Source organism: Zingiber officinale, chromosome 6B (assembly GCF_018446385.1).
Source record: "Zingiber officinale cultivar Zhangliang chromosome 6B, Zo_v1.1, whole genome shotgun sequence".
NCBI lineage: Eukaryota > Viridiplantae > Streptophyta > Magnoliopsida > Zingiberales > Zingiberaceae > Zingiber > Zingiber officinale.
Window position 1 is genome coordinate 30208776 of NC_055996.1, and position 18861 is coordinate 30227636.

At 37.5% G+C, this 18861-nt stretch overlaps 1 long non-coding RNA gene across 1 annotated transcript; it reads right to left on the bottom strand.

Annotated features, from left to right (window-relative positions):
* Positions 1 to 229: 229 nt before the first annotated feature.
* Positions 230 to 850, bottom strand: LOC121990047. Its single transcript, XR_006114424.1, has 2 exons — positions 652 to 850; positions 230 to 552 (listed from the first exon to the last, which is right to left on the bottom strand). It is a non-coding gene; the product is annotated as an uncharacterized LOC121990047 (long non-coding RNA).
* Positions 851 to 18861: the final 18011 nt, after the last annotated feature.

Here is an 18861-nt window from a genome sequence, read left to right on the forward strand (position 1 = left end):
TCACGCTCGCGATATCGAATCATCTACCGTTCATTTTTCCACTCTTTTGTTCATCATCGTTTTTGTAATGAAGTTGAATAGGAACAAGCTACGAAAGGAATTCCTATAATTAACAACTTTCAATTGTAGATTGTTTTTTTTTTTTACTTTAAATTAATTGGAAGCAGAAAATTCATCTCCACAGCTAATCATACTAATAAAAGAAGTTAGCTAAGACAAAGATTCCCTCTATTCTTTCTACTTGCCACCCTTTCCATAAAAAATAATTAAAAAAAACAATGACTGCTTTTGGGAGATCAACAATGGCGGTGTTAGCGCCCTTAACTATTTATTCTGCATGGCTCTATGGTAGCAGCTAAGCTCCGCATTGGCTTCTACTCCCAAACCTGCCCTACCGCCGAAACCCTCATAAGGTAAACCTTCAATGACGCTGTCGGGAAGACTGACGATATCGGCGCTGACCTTCTACGGATGCATTTCCACGACTGCTTTGTCATTGGTTGATCTCCGCATCCTTTTCTGCCGTGTTCCCGTTCGCCGAATCGATGAGAACTGATCCATCAATTGAATACGATCATAAACTCAAGGAAAACATTCAGACGTAGCAACAAAGTTTCGATCGATATGCATGCAATCGATATATATACTTACTGACTCTGACAAAGAAGTCGTGGAAATGCATCCGGAGAAGGTGAGCGTCGATGTCGTCAGTCTTCAGGACATCGGCATTGAAGGCTTGCCTGATGAGGGTTTTGTCGGTAGGGTAGGTTTGGGAATAGAAGCCAACTCGGAGCTTGGACGCACCGCCATTGTTGATCTCCCTCAAGAAGCCAATCTTTTTATCTTTCTTATTTTTTGGACGGGTGACAAAGTGAAAGAATCGAGCCCCTATTTATAGGAATCGTGGTGTGCACGGATTAGCTTTGCGCCAGCTCTCCATGGAAATTAAGGGTATATAAGGTATAGTGAGAGGTGGCACGAATTTTCTAAATAATGAAGATTTAGGACATATTATTATAATATGTCCTAAATGGATTAGATTTGCACCAGCTCTCCATGGAAATTAAGGGTAAATAAGGTCTGGTGAGAGGTGACACGGATTTTCTAAATAATGAAGATTCAGGATATATTATGAAATATTCGATCATATCCATATCCATGTGCGTTTTCGATTTACTACCAAATTAGTTGGGTGATTTATTATCGAGACATTTAATTTACAAGTGGAATAGTCGTTTTAGAGGAATTAAAATTTAGACTTTATTTTTTTTACTAAATCTAAAAAATAGTAGAATGATAATGGATTAATTTTTTGTGGGATTTTATCTATATTCTCTGTTCGTGGATATTTCATGCCTCTATTGTCCATCCATATAAGTTATTTACCAATATTATATGAATTGACTCTTACCTACAACTCCAACTCCACGGATAAACTGCATGCTCTGATTATAATAAAACACATTATCATATTTTATCAAAAAGCTTCTCCAGCATTTTTTGATACATGTGCATCTAACCGTGCTATTTTGTTTTTATAAAATGTCAATTTTAATTATTTTATTTAGAATAGGGATCTTTAATAATTAATTTTAATAAAATAAAATAAAATTATATTAATATTTTTTATATTTAAAATAATTTTAAAATTTATGATTTAAAATTATTTTAACTTTTATCAAACCATTGACTACCTATTGTTTATATAAGAATTGAATTTGTGAATAAATCATAAATATTATTTTGTATACCTGTGTTTGAATGTTATGAATGACGATTGTAAAACTATTAAGGCTTAAAATGTTGTTTGATTACATGTTTGCCATAATTAACACGCCATGAATGGCAATGTTAACATTTTACCATGATGTCCTCTTATGCCTCCTTTTATAGCAAAGTTAATTATATTCATCCTAGATTCTTTTTTCACAGTTCATTTATAGGTTATGTAAAGAGATAATTAAAAAACAGTTGGACTAAGGGGTAAAAAAGTCCTAGTAAATTAGATAGACCAAGAGGCAGGAAGATCAAGTAGGTCAGTTGTTAGATCGAGGGACAAGAAAATCTGATGGGTTAAGGATTAGAGATCAAATGAATAGGATTTTCACTTGAGGGAACATGTAGTCCTTCGTTTGAGGGGGATTATTAGGGTTAAAATGTCGCAATGTTACAAATAAAGTCCCATAAACACATGAGAAAGATCATAGGGTTCTAAGGGAAAGATTTCTCTATTGATATGAGACATTTTAGATAAAACTAAAAAATAAACTATGAGGGTTTAGACTGAAAGTGGATAATATCATATAATTGTGGAGATATCTAAATTTCTTCAGTCCTAATATTTTTCTCATATTTTAAATAATGTTTATACTGACATGCTATAAACAATATTACATGTTACATTACTGAAAATAAACCTTCTAAAAAAAATACAGAAACTATAAAAATATAATGGAATTTAAGAACATTTATTATTGCATTAAGAGTACTATAAAATTTACACCTTAAAAATTCAACAACTCTTCATTTGTAGATCATGCATTCAAGTTTGCATTAAACTTTGTATATATCTAAGCTCGTATACAAGAATTCAAATATTGTAAAATACCTTTCCCTCCCAAGCTTTTTAAGATTAATATGGTATATTAACTCCCCTACATCTTTCAAGATTAGTAAGTGAGAAGTTGAAATACACTATTACAAAACTTCCCGATGAAAATTTTGGTTGTTTTTTATATTTTCTTTCATTACATTGAAACAATCTTTTGACATGGAATATCATGTGTTTTCTTAAACCATAGAGGTAACTATTTTGGAGCAATAGTGGGCTATTGCCCATTAGAAAATTCTTAGACCAATTAGTTTGTTTGTTTAGATTTAAATTAAATATGATGTGTAATTTAAAAGATTTTAAAAAGTTTATTAGATATTATAATATATTTTGGTTGCCCCGTATATGGTTGGTTTTTTTATTCTTATGACAATTGAAGTTTGTCAATTTAGGCACAAATAGAAAATGCTCATAATATATATATATATATCATCAAAGGTTCACTGATTGAAGACTCTTCGCTAGCAAAAATGACTCTAAACGATCTTGTGTGTCAAAAGGAACGTCAGCAACTGGCCAAGGAAGGGGTTTTCGGCGCAAGCACTTCAACGCTCAAGTTATAGTGATCAAGCTAAAGGCAATGAACAATAGTAATAGACGAGTAGAATTGCGTAACCTTGTATAATATAACTGTACATGCGTCTGTAGATGGAGATTTTCTTTTATAGTGATACTGTTGGTTTGTGCACGAATCTCAAAGCATTTTCAAAAAAGAATAGACCATAGAGATGCTTTGACACCTTTCACAAAATTGACCCATAATCTCTGTGTTTGGAATAATGGAAGTTTCTAGTGTACCGTTTGCATATGGAATATTCTCTGCCATCCTTGGCACAAAATGCAAAAAAGAAATGTGAGACCGTTGGGTTGAGGGACTCTTAATATGCTTAGCTAGCAAACCGACCAAGTTCCTCCTATAGTCCGGCTATTGATTGTAAGAGCAACCAGGTCGAATTTGAGGAATGCTGTTGTCAGGCACTCATCCTTTACTCGGCCTATCCCTTTGGCCCTAGAGTTTGGTTGGATCGAGTGCCTAGTCTACCCGACCAAACTGTAGGTCCGATCGGCTAGCTTACTCGACTGAAATAGTTAACTGCACTAACCCCAAGTGATGAAGAGGGCCTTGCTCTAGATGGCACTGACTCAACTTAGAGTTTATCAATACTGAGGGGCTCGCTGGCCCCGAGTGTTGACCCTACCTTGACTTTGACTATCATGTCAGCTGACTTTCTTGACTTCAACTTGACTTATAGGCTCTGCCTCATTTGTCATATCAAATGTCTCCCCTTCAAGTCTACTCGAAGGAGGTTGTAAGTCCGATTGACTAGACATTTGTGTCACTTGAGCCTCTTCCAATTGGACATTTAATTTTCGTTCTTCCATTTGGTTCAAGTGGATGTTATCATTTGTTGCTGATGCTTTTGGGGTCCCTTGTTTTCCGACCGGATATTCATTCACTGAACCATCACTCAAACCGAATTGACATCACTATGGCACCTTGGAGATAGGGCACGTCACTCATCATTAATGCTGAACATGATGAGCATGCCTTTTTATCATAAGTCTACTTATTACCTTCCATCCCTCATAAAGGTTGCTTGTGTGTAGTGTCACTAATTTAGTTTGGGCTCGTCAGGTTGGCCCGTCCCGTCAAACAATTTAAGCGGATTGGATTGAAATTTTCTCAATCCAAGTCCGCCGCGAGCCAACCCGCCTAGGCCCACGACATGGGCAGGTTAGCCTGCGATGGGCTTGGGTTGGCCTGCGGGTTGAGAAACACATATAAGCTAAGTTTTATTTTTCAATTTATTATCTTTTTTTGTTACAATTTTGAAATGAAAATAGTACTTTTCATCCCACATAAGTACTCATTTATGTTTATTTATATTTAAAATATATGTTTATGGATACATTTGGTTGATGAAACCTTTCCGAAGTAAAACGTTGAAGATATAAAATATTTTTTCAATATTTTTTAAAAAAATTGATGGGCCTGCGGGTTGACCTGCCAAACCCGCAACCCGCCTTGGATTGGGTTGGGTTGGAAAATTTTCAACCCGCAAAGTTGACGGGTCGGCCCTCCCGCCCCGCAAAATGGTTGGCCTGCAATGGGTTGACCCGCCCCGCCACGGGTTGGCCCATTTGGCAGCTCTACTTGTGTGTTACCATATGTCTAACATTTGTTAAAAGAATGTTTGACATGACAGACGACTGTTGAGATTTGATGTCACACATAGCTGTTCAAATTCAATGGTCCAAATCAAATATCTTTCTTCTATACCCTTCATCGGATGACTCTTAGGAACTCTCAATAGGGTTTTTAATGTTCACGGTTCGATGGAACTTCGTTGTTCTCGCATTCTTCTATTTATCTTCTTCCTCTCTATTTATGGTTTGCTGTCACCAGCGATTACTCAAACCCTTTATTCATAGGTTCCTTTTCTTTCCTTCCTCCATTCATCCTTCTCCTTTTTTTTCTATGGCTTCCGCTCCCCCTCTCGTTATTCATAGGATCTAGTATACCTCCACCTCCTCTGACTTCAATGGTGAGGAGATGGACCAGATGCATCTCACCTATCGCCTCGGCATTGCCTCTAGCCACGACCGCCCCCGTCTTCTCCTAGCAGGCTATCTCACTTTCTTCAAGGACCAATTCCTCACTGGCCTTATTTTACCTCTGCACCCTTTTTTCTCAGAAGTTGTTCTTATTTTCATATCCTCTTGTAATAATTAGTGCTAACTCTATAAGATTACTATACGGGGTCATCATACTATTCCATCTATACTGAGTCCTGTTACATCCATGGGTCTTCCACTATTTTTATTACCTGAAGAAGTCCGAGCCAGGCTTTTTCATCTTCCATGTTTGAGTGGGTGTGGTATTTTTTGATAAAATGTCCTCATCCAATAAAGGTTGGAAGTCTTGTTGGGATATGCCCGATGCGGTGTGTGTTAAAAACATGTTTCATAAATGTGCACAGCAGAAGACTTAACAATAAATAAACTAATTTATTGCATCATACATACCATACGCATGCAAGATACAATCATACATACTAGATCATAAAATGAAATGAAATCGAATAATAATTATTCTAGGTATACCTTACGAATGACCTATAACGAGAAGGGCATCAACCTTGTGCGACGTTATCGAACCTTGCCTCTATTAGTATCCACGCCAAGCTCTTCAAGACAACTCCAAGAGAATATGTTTTCCCTTCGTAAGGTATTAGCCATGAGCGAAGGAGAAGGATCAAGAATAGGAAGAAGGAAAAGAAAGATCTTCTTCTTTGGGTGGCTCACGACAGCAAGAGGAGAACATATTGTTGTGGTCGGCCGCAAGAGAGAGGGAGAGGGAGGTATTGGATTTACGTTTCCAAAATCTAAGCAAGCCAATAATGAATTGTGTATTAATTCTCTCTTAACCATATCAATATATAGTCCTCTTTAATGAGTTGAATTAGAAAGCTCAAATCCAACCCATTATGCCTTAACTAAAAATTAACCCATTAACCTCTTGGTTTCATTCACAGCTAAATCAAGTTGGTTCATGGCTAAACCAAATTAGTTCATGACTAAACTAAATAAGGTTCAACTCTTCCATAAGAGATGTAGTTCATCCATGCTTCTGTTCTGATAAATATTTTCATATTTATCTTATGTATGGCCTAACCAAACATTTATCTCACGATCTAAAAATCCTATTCTCTAAATTATTTTACATCTTTTAGACACTCATAGTGTGTGTGACTCAATAGGTTCCTGACTTATCTTGGCCATCCATAACTAATTACTTAATTATGAAATGATCATAAGTGACACCTAGTAGTACATCATGATCCCCAATTAACCAAAAAATCATAGTTGATCTTGTCAGATTTTGAGGGATGTCCTAAGACAATCGTCTTATAATTTTTACTAAATATAGATTAACTATTTGAGTTAATATTATATGTTTGATTGTCTTAAACTCATTTACTGAATGTCCTCAATACAATTCATAGCCCAAGAGAAATTGTGATTGGATCACAACTATTAATTATCTCTACATGTTCAATTATGAATGTATTGGAATTTCCCTAGTCGTCGAATTGATGCATTTAGATATCATCAATTTTGTAAGACTTGCGAAGGTTTTACTCCTTGGTTCACCAAGCAGCTATTTTCTCACTGGCTGGAGACATTGGGATGTCGAGAGTTAAACATGAATGCTAGTTATGGTAACTAGTTCATTGGAGTGACTCGCTGTAAGACTTCATATGGTTATCTATATATATGAATATATCTGTGAATCTCTTATTGTAGCTCGAGTGTAAGTTTTCTTCGACTTGAGACATACAAGTCATCTTGGTCATGGAGACTTATACTTTGACATCTTAAGCAAGCACCTCATTGAGGTGTGGACCTAGAATGATTGGGTATAAGTCGAAATGCCCGAAGATATTTGGATAGCCCATAGAAGATTCACCGCTTCTTGTGAGGAGACGTATACCCTATTGTCACTTTTTAGGATTATTACTCAAAGTCTTTAGCCAAAGCATCACATGTTAAGAGTGCGAGACTTTTAGACATATGTATGAGTAATTTGAATCCGTAGAACGAGGAAGTATTACTTGGGCTTGGTGTGACGTAGTCAGTCTAGTGGGGACAGATACATAGACTATGTCCTGAACCAAGTGGTATAAGATGAGTGAAAGGAACAAGGAACGACCCACTGTAGTTGCTGAAGAGTTTAGAATTAGTTCTAATATCAATTATGATTTGTTTTGGCTAATTAGGAATTATGATGTACTAATAGGTGCCACTCATGACCGTTCTATAATTAAGTAGTTAATTATGAACGACCAAGATAAATCGGGAACCTATTGGGTCACAAGCACTAACGAGTCTCTAAAAAATATAAAATAAGTTAAAGAATATGATTCTTAAATCAAGAGATAAATGTTTGGTTGGACCATACATAAGACAAATATAGAAATATTTATCATGATGGAAGCACGAAGGGGCTACATCTCTTATGGTAGAGTTGAATCATATTTAGTTTAATTATGAATTAGTCATGAACCAACTAGGTTTAGTTGTGAACCAAAACAAGGGCTAATGAGATAAGTTTCGGTTAAGGGATAATGGGTTGGATTTGGGCTTTCTAATCTAGCTCATTAAAGAGGATTATATATAGATGTAATTAGGAGAGAATTAAGGACAAGTTTCATTATTTGGTTAATTAGCTTTTGAAAACCCAATCCTTCTCTCCCTCTCCTCTCTCTCCCGCCTCCAATAAGAGGGTGCTACCTCTTGTTGTCGTGACCACCACAAGGGAGAAAAATTCTCCCTTATGTGCTTCTCTCCTTCTTCCTCTTGATCCCTCTTTTTCGCTCGTGGCTAGTAACTTCTAAAGGAAAGACTTGTATTCAAGTAGTTGTCTTGAGGAACTCGGCATGGATACGAATAGAGATGAGGTTCAATAACGCCACTACGGTTGATGCCTTTTTCGTTACAGGTCATCCGTAAGGTATACCTAGCGTAAATTTACTTTTTATAAAATTTTAATTATGTGATCAAGTTTGACATGTTGTATTCTTGTATGCGTGTGGTGTGTGTGATGTAATAATTAGGAATTATTATTTTATTTTCTGTTGCGCATGTTTACGAAACGTATTCTAGTACACACCCGCATCAGGCATATCCATCAGTGGTATTAGAGTCTGATCGTGCTTCGACATGATCATAAAACTATTTTACGGTTTGTAATTAGTGTTGTAATTAATTTTATATTTTTTTATGGAATTATTAAGATTTTTCTATTTTTTGAACTTTCCTAAATTGTTAGGAAATTCTATTTTTGGAAAGTTTCTAATATAATTAAGGAAAAATAAATTTATAAATATTTTGTTAATTTAAAAATTATCATTTCTGGATTTTTTTTTTAAATTTTAAGAAATATTTTATTTTTAGAAAATTTTGTAATTTGTTAGGTGATACCAAATATGGAAAGATTCTGAAATTTTAAAAATATAGATATAAGATGTTCTAAATTAAATTATTAAATTAATATTTTGAAAATTTTGGATTTATTAAAATATTCTATTTTTGGAAAGTTCCCTAAATTATTAGGAAATACCAAATTTAGAAAGATTTAAAAAATCATTAAGAATTCAGATTTGAAATATTCTAAATTAAATTATAGGATTCATCTTTTCTAGAATTTTTAGATTTATTAAAATATTCTTTTTAAAAAAAGTTACCTAAATTATTAGGAAATACCAAATTTAGAAAGATTAGAAAAACATAAAAAATATAGATTTGAAATATTCTGTAATAAATTAAGAAATATTAATTATTTTTTCCTAAATTCGTAGGAAATTAATTTAAAATTTTATTTTTTAAAATAATTAAAATTTCTTGATTGATAGAAAGATTCTAGATGAAATATATTAATTAAATTTAAAAATTAGTTTCCTAATTTGATTAGATAAATCTTGATTTATTAAAATCATATTTATAACATATTTTTATTTCTAAAATATAATTATAACATATGTAAATTTATGTCATGTTCATAACATATTGAATGCCATGTAAATCATTAATTATGAGATGATTAGATTTTGACATACGTGTGATGTGATTAAATCTTACCATATGTGTGATGTGTCATGCTATACCATGCTTGCAATATATCATGTCATCATTTATGTCATGCGTGCGATGTGTCATGTCATCATTTATGCCATGCGTGTAATGTCATGTAGAAAGAATATTTGCATGATGTAGATGAGACCAAATCCCTTACACAATATTAAAACCTATACCTTCCGTTAATATGGTAAGAACTAGAGTTTAAGTTTTTGTTTGAGTTGTTGGCCAAACTCAAGCACAAACTTGAAATTAAATATGTTCAAACCATAAAGATGCAATCTCATGATTAACAGGTCAGTTTTAAACTTGAAGCGTTGATTTATTATTCCAAAGCCAAGATCAATGTAGATAGAGGTGAAGTTGGGTGATATGCATTTGATGTATACTTGTTAATGTGTTAACAATTCGATGTTTATGTGAAAATCAATCAGTCACTAGCATAATGTGATAGTTGCATATAAGTAATATGCAATCGGTAAACTTGTTACCTACCGCTATAGCTAAGAATGACTTGTTGGCCAAAGTCAAGGTTATTCTTATCTGTAGTGGATATCAACCCACTTGGAGAAAACCTCCTATCTTCCGAATTCAAAAATAAAGGTATTTGAATTTGATAAATAAGTGGACTTTTATGTAAATTATTTACATAAATAATATCATGTCTCTCATACATTCTTATTTTTGTATTTCTAGGTTAGTCATTTAATTATGACTTTTGTTAATCTGCATTCTATTTTGGACTCGAATAAATTGGCTGGGTCGAACTTCTTGAAGTGATTTCAAAATTTGAGAATTGTTCTCAAAGCTGAGAAACTAGCTTATGTCCTTGACCAGTCTCTTTCCATAAGTCTTGATGCCGATATAACTGTAGACCAATTATTGGCCCTTCAGAAACATAAGAATGATTCTATACTTGCAAGTTGTATCATGCTAGCTGTTATGACTCCTAATGTCACGCCCAGGTAGTCACTGTCAGAAGAAATTTCGCCAGCATCTCCCCTGTACGGGTGACAATATGAAACTTTCTACAATGCCCTCAGAGCCACATATACCTCGGCCAACACGACTAGAACAATAACAATAAAAAATAAGGCAAACACCCACGCAGTTTAATAGTAAAACTAAACTAATGCAACGATAAGGAAAATCATCTCAAAAATTCTACTCAACTACACCCATAAAGCTCAAATCATAATGATGCAAATAAAAGTAACTCACCTCTTCTGCCGCCCAGGCGGGCATGTAGCAGAACATATCCAAATATATATAACAAGAAAATCCATCGACAAATAAGGGATCATACAAGATCCAAGTGTCAAATCCAGAACAAGTCTGAAAACATAGACTAGTACAGTATAATAGGAAAACCAAAAGATAGAAACACACATCCTTGCAATTTGCAAGGGGGCTAGCGATTCGAACTCTCCGGACAGCCTCAACCTGAAAATAGTAATAAAAATGGGGTGAGCCAACTCCTCAGCGGGTAACTACTGACATGCATAGTAACAAATAACCAATAGCAATAATTATGCGTACAGTCTCCTGATATAGGAATGATAAATGCAAACTGAGATATATAAGAGAAAAACTGTACTAACCAGGACCTGGTGTATGGATAATAGACCGAGAGATATAGAAATCCTGTATGCATGTCAAACATATGCATCCACCAAATATGCAGCATATAAGTGCAGCAAACATAAGCAATAAATGCATCAATGCGTATGATGGCAATGTCATGTCCTGGTCACCCCTATTGCCAGTCAGCCATCTTACACATGATGGTGAGACCGAGTGGGTAGGGTTGTGACAACCGTGTACTCTGCCATCACTGCTCCTGATGAGTGACCGAGTGGACGGGATGCTATCGGAGTACACCTATCCTCCTACCCCAAATCATAAGTGGGGGAGCGCAATGCTCTCATCTCCCTGAGCAAGTCCAGAGGAGGGATCCATGTCCTGCTATAACGCTGCGTCACACTACCCCATAAAACTCAAATCATATTCCTACTATAATTTACATAACTAAATGAAATCTCAATTAGGGTTAGGAAACCCTAATTGCTTAACCTATTCATCCTACATACTCACCAAATCTGTAGTAGCTAATAGGGCTCTTGACCGGAGAACTCAACAGCTGTAAGATGGTGGCTGTAGCTGAGTAAGGCTACTGTTCAGAAAACCAGATAACCCTAAGTTGCTGGCAGGATAGGAGATGCTGCTGGAATCTGAAACAGTTAGCACATACCATCCTAATCTGAGGTTGAATCAAGATCTCCACCATCAAATACTAAATCAGCCTACCTTCATCGATCCTTGACAACGAGGCGATACCGAACTGTCCGAGAGGCTCAAACTGAAATCTTCTCGTAAATTTTGGATGTGAGGCCTAGCACTGGTCCTAGAAGTAGATGAGTGGCCGAAGGGAAGAACTCGGCCAGTAAGCTTCGGTACTCCTCCAATCTCGGTGAACCTAGATGCACGTGTGGCGGTGGTCGGTGGCAGCGCAAAAGAGATCGAAGAGGGGCGGCGGCATGTGGCGGTGGAGATGGCTAGGGCAGAGATCAGGAGAGAAGAGGAAGAGATGCTCGACTTCCCTTCTGTCGAGGCTTTTGTACACGCGAAGAAGAAACCGTCGGTGCGGTTAGGGCAAGGATCGACGTGAGAGGAGGCTCAGCGCAAGGAACGACGTCGGGGAGAAAGAAAAAGAAAAGGAAAATAAATAGGAAAATCAAACATTTTCTCCCTTAAATGGGGTAGCCTAAATAGGCTTTCCCGTGGCCCAATATTTATCCCGGTAAACTCATCATACGAGCTCCGAAAATTTCCCGAAATTTTTTTAAAAATTCCGAAAAATTCCCTTATGGTTATTCGTCCTTTTTCGGTATTTTACATTCTCCCCCACTAATAAAAATTTTGTCTCCAAATTTTAGTTATCTACCATCAGCAAGTACTAACAACAGATAAAGAATATAAATGCCGAATGGTAAATTAACCCACATACCTCAAGTGAAAAGATGGGGGTATCGAGCTCGGATCGTATCCTCGAGCTCCCAGGTTGCCTCCTCATCTGAATGATGCTGCCATCAGACTTTAACCAATCGGATAGTCTTCTTCCGCAACCGACGCTCTTTCTGGTCCAGAATCCGTACTGGGACCTCCTCGTAGGTAGTGTCAGACTGAAGGGGAATTGGTGTATCAGATAGCACATGTGTTGGGTCGGCTACATATCTCCTGAGAAAAGACATGTGGAATACGTCGTGAACGCCTGCCAGGGACGGTGGTAGTGCCAGACGATAAGCTACCTCTCCAATCCTCTCCAAGATCTGGAAAGGTCCAATGTAGCGCGGAGCTATCTTACCTCTGAGGCCAAATCTCTTCACCCTTTTCGTGGGTGAGACTCGCAGAAAGACATGGTCACCTGTAGAGAACTCCAGGGGTCTTCGTCTCCGATCAGCATAACTCTTCTGGCGGTCATGTGCCTCTGACATCCTCCGTCTGATAATAAGGACCAACTCTGCCTCCTGCTGAGCTCTATTAGGCCCTAGCAACTGGGCCTCCCCAACCTCATCCCAGAGGGTGGGTGTCCGACAAGGCCTACCATACAACGCTTCAAACGATGTCATCTTGATAGCCGAATGAAAGCTGTTGTTGTAGGTAAACTCTACCAATGGCAAATGGCCCTCCCAACTGCCTCCGAAATCCAATACACAAGATCTCAGCAAGTCCTCTAGGTCTAAATGGTCCGCTCTGACTGTCCATATGTCTACGGATGGAAAGCTGTACTGAAACGGAGCTGAGTGCCCAAGGGTTGCTGCAAACTCTGCCAGAATCGGGACGTGAACTGAGGGTCACTATCCGAAATAATACTCAAAGGAACTCCATGTAATATGATGATCTCTCTGCAATACAGATATGGAATCAGTCTTTCGGATCACTAAGAAGTGGGCGGATTTGGTTAATCGATCAACGATTACCCAAATCGCGTCATGGCCTCGTCGTGTCCAAGGCAAACCCACCACAAAATCCATGGTAATATGTTCCCATTTCTACTCTGGAATCGGAATCCTCTGTAGTAATCCGACAGGTCTCTGGTGCTCCGCCTTCACCTGCTGACAGACAAGACATCTAGCTACAAATTCTGCAATGTCTTTCTTCATGTCATTCCACCAGTAGGAACGCCTCAAATCTTGATACATGTGGGTCCCACCAGGATGGATCGCAAATCGAGAGTGATGAGCCTCCTGAAGTAGCTCCTCCCTGACCGGGTGAGATGAAGGTACGTATAATCGACCTCGGAAATATATAATACCCACATCATCTTGGGTGAATTCTGTCTGCTGCCGGGAAGCTATTTGGCTGCCAATGAACTGAAAATGTTGATCATCGGCCTGGGCCTCTCAGATCCTCGTCCTGATCGACGACTGAGCAACCATAGTAACCAAAACACCTCACTCTGTCTGTCCCTACTCCTCAAAGCCCAACTCGGAGAAATCCTGAATCAAGTCCGTGACTGAAGCTCGGTGGCAAGCCAAAGCCCCTCTGGACTTCCTGCTGAGTGTATCGGCAACCACATTAGCTTTCCCCGGGTGGTAGCTAATGGTACACTCATAATCCTTTAGGAACTCCATCCATCTCCTCTGTCGGAGATTAAGTTCCTTCTGAGTGAAAATATATTTGAGACGCTTATGATCCATAAGAATCTCAAAGGTAATGTCGTACAGATGATGTCGTCAAATCTTCAAAGCAAAGATGATGGCAGCTAGCTCCAGATCATGTACAGGGTAATTCTTCTCATGCTCCTTCAACTGACGAGAACCATAGGAGACTACCCTGCCGTGCAACATTAGAACAGCGCCCAAACCCTGAAGATATGTGTCGGTGTAGAGCACGAATCTGTCCTCTCCGGAGGGTAAAACCAAAATTGGAGCCGACACTAATCTCCGCTTCAGCTCCTGGAAGCTGGTCTCGCAATCTTTGGTTCAAGTGAACTTCACGCCTTTCTTGGTCAGGCGTGTCAGTGGAATAGCAATCCAGGAGAAACCCTCGATGAACCGTCTGTAATATCCAGCTAGTCCCAGAAAACTGCGGATCTCCTGTACTGATTTCAGCTGCTCTCAACTGTTGGTTAGTCCTAGGAAGATCGTACCGGTTCCACTATACAAAATTTTGTACAAGTGTCGAACCTTTCCTAATAACCTATTGTGTTCTTTAGAAGTTAAATTAGGAATTGCAAACGGAACTTAACATTATTGATTCCAAATTTAACTTATCTGTTCTTAATGGTTTAGACTTGGATCGCAAGTGGAACTTAATACTATTGATCCAAAATCACCTATGTTATAAATTCAATTAAATATTAATTTCTAAAATTGGCTTCCAGGTTAAACATGGCGAGGCACTAGGCTTTCTTGGATATATGAGCAACCACCACTTCCTAGACAAAGCCTTTTAAGGAAAGCTAATATGTAATTTCCTTATATAACTCTAGGTTTAACCAAAAAGAACAATCGAATCACAAATTCGAAAAACAAAAAACACAAACTCGAATAACAAATCCGAAAAACTAGAATCTATTGCCTCTTGTGTTTGAAATTCTTACAAAGAAAAATAACTAGCATGATGCAGAAGAAAATTACTAGTTATACCTTCTCTTTATATGCTAATGACCTCGAGATCTTTTGCTGTATTCCTCACCTCGCCTTGGACGTCGTGTGGGCGACGATCCTCCAAGATGAACACCACCCAAAAGCTTTCTTCTCCTTCTCTATTTTTTGGCCACCACCACCTTAAGGGAGCAAGAGAGCAAAGGGAAAGGAAGAGGGGAGATGGTCGGCCACAAGAGGAGCACCAACAAGAGAATAAGAATTGTTATCTCATGAGGCCTCTCCTCCCCTTCTTTTATATTACTTGGCCAAGACAAATAAGGAAAGACTTTTTACAAAAATTAAAATCTTCCTCTTGTTTTTCCTTTTCCCTTTTTATTTTTCCTTTTATTTCTTCTTGATTGAATCAATCACCAAAACAATGATTGGATGATCTTTGATTGGTCGGCCCCTTGCTTGGGCACCAAGCAAGGGTGGACGGCCGCTTAAAAAGGAAGGAAATATTTTTGTAAAAATTTTATAAGCAAAGAAGAAAATCTCTTATAAAATTTTACAAGCTCTCTTTTTAATTTCCCAATGTGAATGTTAAAAAAGGAAAGTTTTAAAAAATTAAAACCAAGTTTTTAAAATTTAAAACTTCTCTTCTAAAATTTCCTTTTTTAACATGGTTACAAAAATAGAAAAATTTAATTTTAAAACTTTTCTTCCTTTTTTCTAAAAAACATGATGATGGTTAAAAAGGGAAAGTTTTAAAACTTTTAAACTTTCTATTAAACCATGTTGCCTAATTCAAATAAGAAAATTTTTATATTTTAAAAACTCTCTTTTAAAACTTGTAGTTTTCTACAAAGAGAAGATTTTAAAAATTTAAAACACCCCTCCTTATTTAACATATTATGGTCGGCCCCTCTTTGCTTGGACACCAAGCAAAGGGTCGGCCCCTTTGTGAAGTAGATTGGCCGGCCCCTTTGGCTTGGTCACCAAGCCATGGGTCGGCCTCTTCTTGGACACCAAGAAGGCCTTTATATGGGTGGACTTGAGACTTTAATGAGGCTACGACAGGGACCTACAGGAGAAATTCATTTTGGTCTTCCGATGAGCTTGAGTATCCCGTGTTCGCCCCGAACACACAACTCAAGTTCATCAATAATAACTCATTCCACTAGAGAGTTATTATTGCACTACCGCACCAATCCCAAATTACATTATGGGCTCCTTCATATATGCGTGTGTTAGTCTCCCTGTGTTTAAGATAATGAATGCCCACTAATTAGGTAAGTTATTGACAACTTCACTTAATTAATATCTAGCTCCAAGAGTAGTACTACTCAACTTCATTGTCATGTTGGACTAAGTCCACCTGCAGGGTTTAACATGACAATCCTTATGAACTCCTCTTCGAGACATTTTCAACCGAGATAACTAGGACACAGTTTCCTTCTATAATCAACAACACACACTATAAGTAATATCATTTCCCAACTTATCGGGCCTATTGATTTATCGAACTAAATCTCACCCTTTGATAAGTTAAAGAAATAAATACTAAATATATGTGCTTGTTATTATATTAGGATTAAGTGCACACAATTCCATAATAACTAAGATCTAGTTCTTTTATTAAGTCAGTATAAAAATAACTTATCTAAAATGGTCCTACTCAATATACTTAGAGTGTACTAGTGTAATTTATTAGTCAAGATAAAATAATACCTAATTACACTACGACTATTCCAATAGTTTGTTCCTTTCCATCTTAGTCGTGAGCAACTGTTTATAATTTATAAAGATCTGATAACATGATCTTCTGTGTGTGACACCACACACCATGTTATCTACAATATAAATTAATTGAACAACTATACTTAACAAATAAAATACAGACATTTGACCAATGTTATTCTTTTATTTCATAAATAAATGTTTACAAAAGCTAAGCTTATAGTATACACTCTAACAATCTCTCACTTATACTAAAAGACTAAGCTGCCATATCTGCTGCCATGCATCTGATTCCCATCCCCTCCACATGTCGATCAAAAGCTTTCGTCGGAAGGGCCTTAGTGAAAGGATCTGCCAGGTTATCTGCTGATGCAATCTTGGCGATGACAACTTCTCCTCGCTTGATAATGTCTCGTATCAGGTGGTACTTGCGCTCTATATGTTTACTCGCCTTATGGGCTTGTGGTTCCTTCGAGTTTGCAACTGCACCGCTATTATCACAATAAATTGTGATTATTTTGGGCAAACCAGGAATCACATCTAAGTCCATTAGGAAGTTCCTGAGCCATACAGCTTCTTTGGCTGCCTCAGAGGCTGTCACATACTCAGCTTCCATGGTTGAGTCTGAAACTCATTTATGCTTAACACTCCTCCATGCAATGGCTCCACCTCCTAAAGTAAACACATAGTCTGATGTAGACTTATTGTTGTCCCTATCTGATTGGAAGTCTGAATCCGTGTAACCCACAGGGAGCAAATCGTCTGCTTGGTAAATTAGCATATAATCTCTAGTCATTCTCAGATACTTCAATATATGCTTTACAGTAGTCCAATGTCCTTGTCCAGGGTTACTCTGATATCTGCTTACCATGCCCACGGTAAAACAGATATCAGGTCTCGTACACAGTATTGCATACATTAGGTTTCCCACAGCCGAAGCATAAGGAACTGCCTTCATGTCCTCTATCTCTTTTGATGTCTTTGGAGACATCTCTTTAGATAAGGCTACTCCATGCCTAAAAGGTAAGAAACCCTTTTTGGAGTTTTGCATGCTAAAACGAGCAAGGATGTATCTATATATGAAGCTTGAGATAGACACAACATCATTTTCTTGCGATCCCTTATGACTTTGATCCCAAGAATGTGTGCACATTCTCCTAAGTCCTTCATATCAAATTGTTTGGATAACCATACCCTTACGTCTGATAAAACTTTGACATTGTTGCCAATTAACAAAATATCATCTACGTATAGTACAAGAAATACCACCACGTTTCCGTTACACTTATTGTATACACAAGACTCATCCGGACACTGAATAAATCCATATGATTGGATCACTTCGTTAAACCGGATTTTCCAAGATCTTGAAGCTTGCTTCAGTTCATAAATAGACTGATTCAGCTTGCTCACTAGATACTCTTTGCCCTTTTTAATGAACCCCTCTGGTTGCTTCATATGGATGTTTTCTTCAAGACTTCCATTAAGGAAAGATGTCTTGACATCCATTTCCCAAATCTCATAATCCATATGAGTGGCAATGGATAAGAGTATCTGGATAGACTTTAGCATAGCTACCGGTGAAAAAGTCTCCTCATAATTGATTCCCTCTTTCTGAGTATACCCTTTCGCAACAAGCCTTGCCTTGAAGGTTTCTACCTTCCCGTCTGTCTCTCTTTTCCTTTTGTAGATCCACTTGCATCCAATGGCTTTTACACCATCTGGTGGTTCTACAAGCTCCCAGACCTTATTAGAATACATAGACTCTATTTCAGATTTCATTGCCTTTTGCCAAGATACTGCATCTATATCTTGGAGTGCTTCGTCATATGTCAGGGGATCAGGTTCATGTTTACCCGGGATTAAGTCCGAAGACTCTCCCAAAAACATGAATCTCTCAGGTTGCCTCACAACCCTCCCATTACGACGAGGCACTGTCTGTGGTTGTGTATCATGTGTGACACGTGTTACAGTCTCTTGTGGTACATCATCTTGTACTGTTGGTACTGAAGTAGATGTGTCCTCTCTCATCTCTTCTAGAACAATTTTACTCATGGGCTTATGGTTCATTACATAATCATCTTCTAAAAATCGAGCATTGGTGCTAACAATGATCTTCTGATTTTTAAGATTATAAAATAAACCACCTTTTGTTCCTTTAGGATATCCCACAAACAAACAAACTTCTGTACGTGATTCCAACTTGTCAGTATCTCCCTTCAGCACATGTGTTGGACTACCCCATATCCGGATATGATTCAGACTAGGCTTACGCCCATT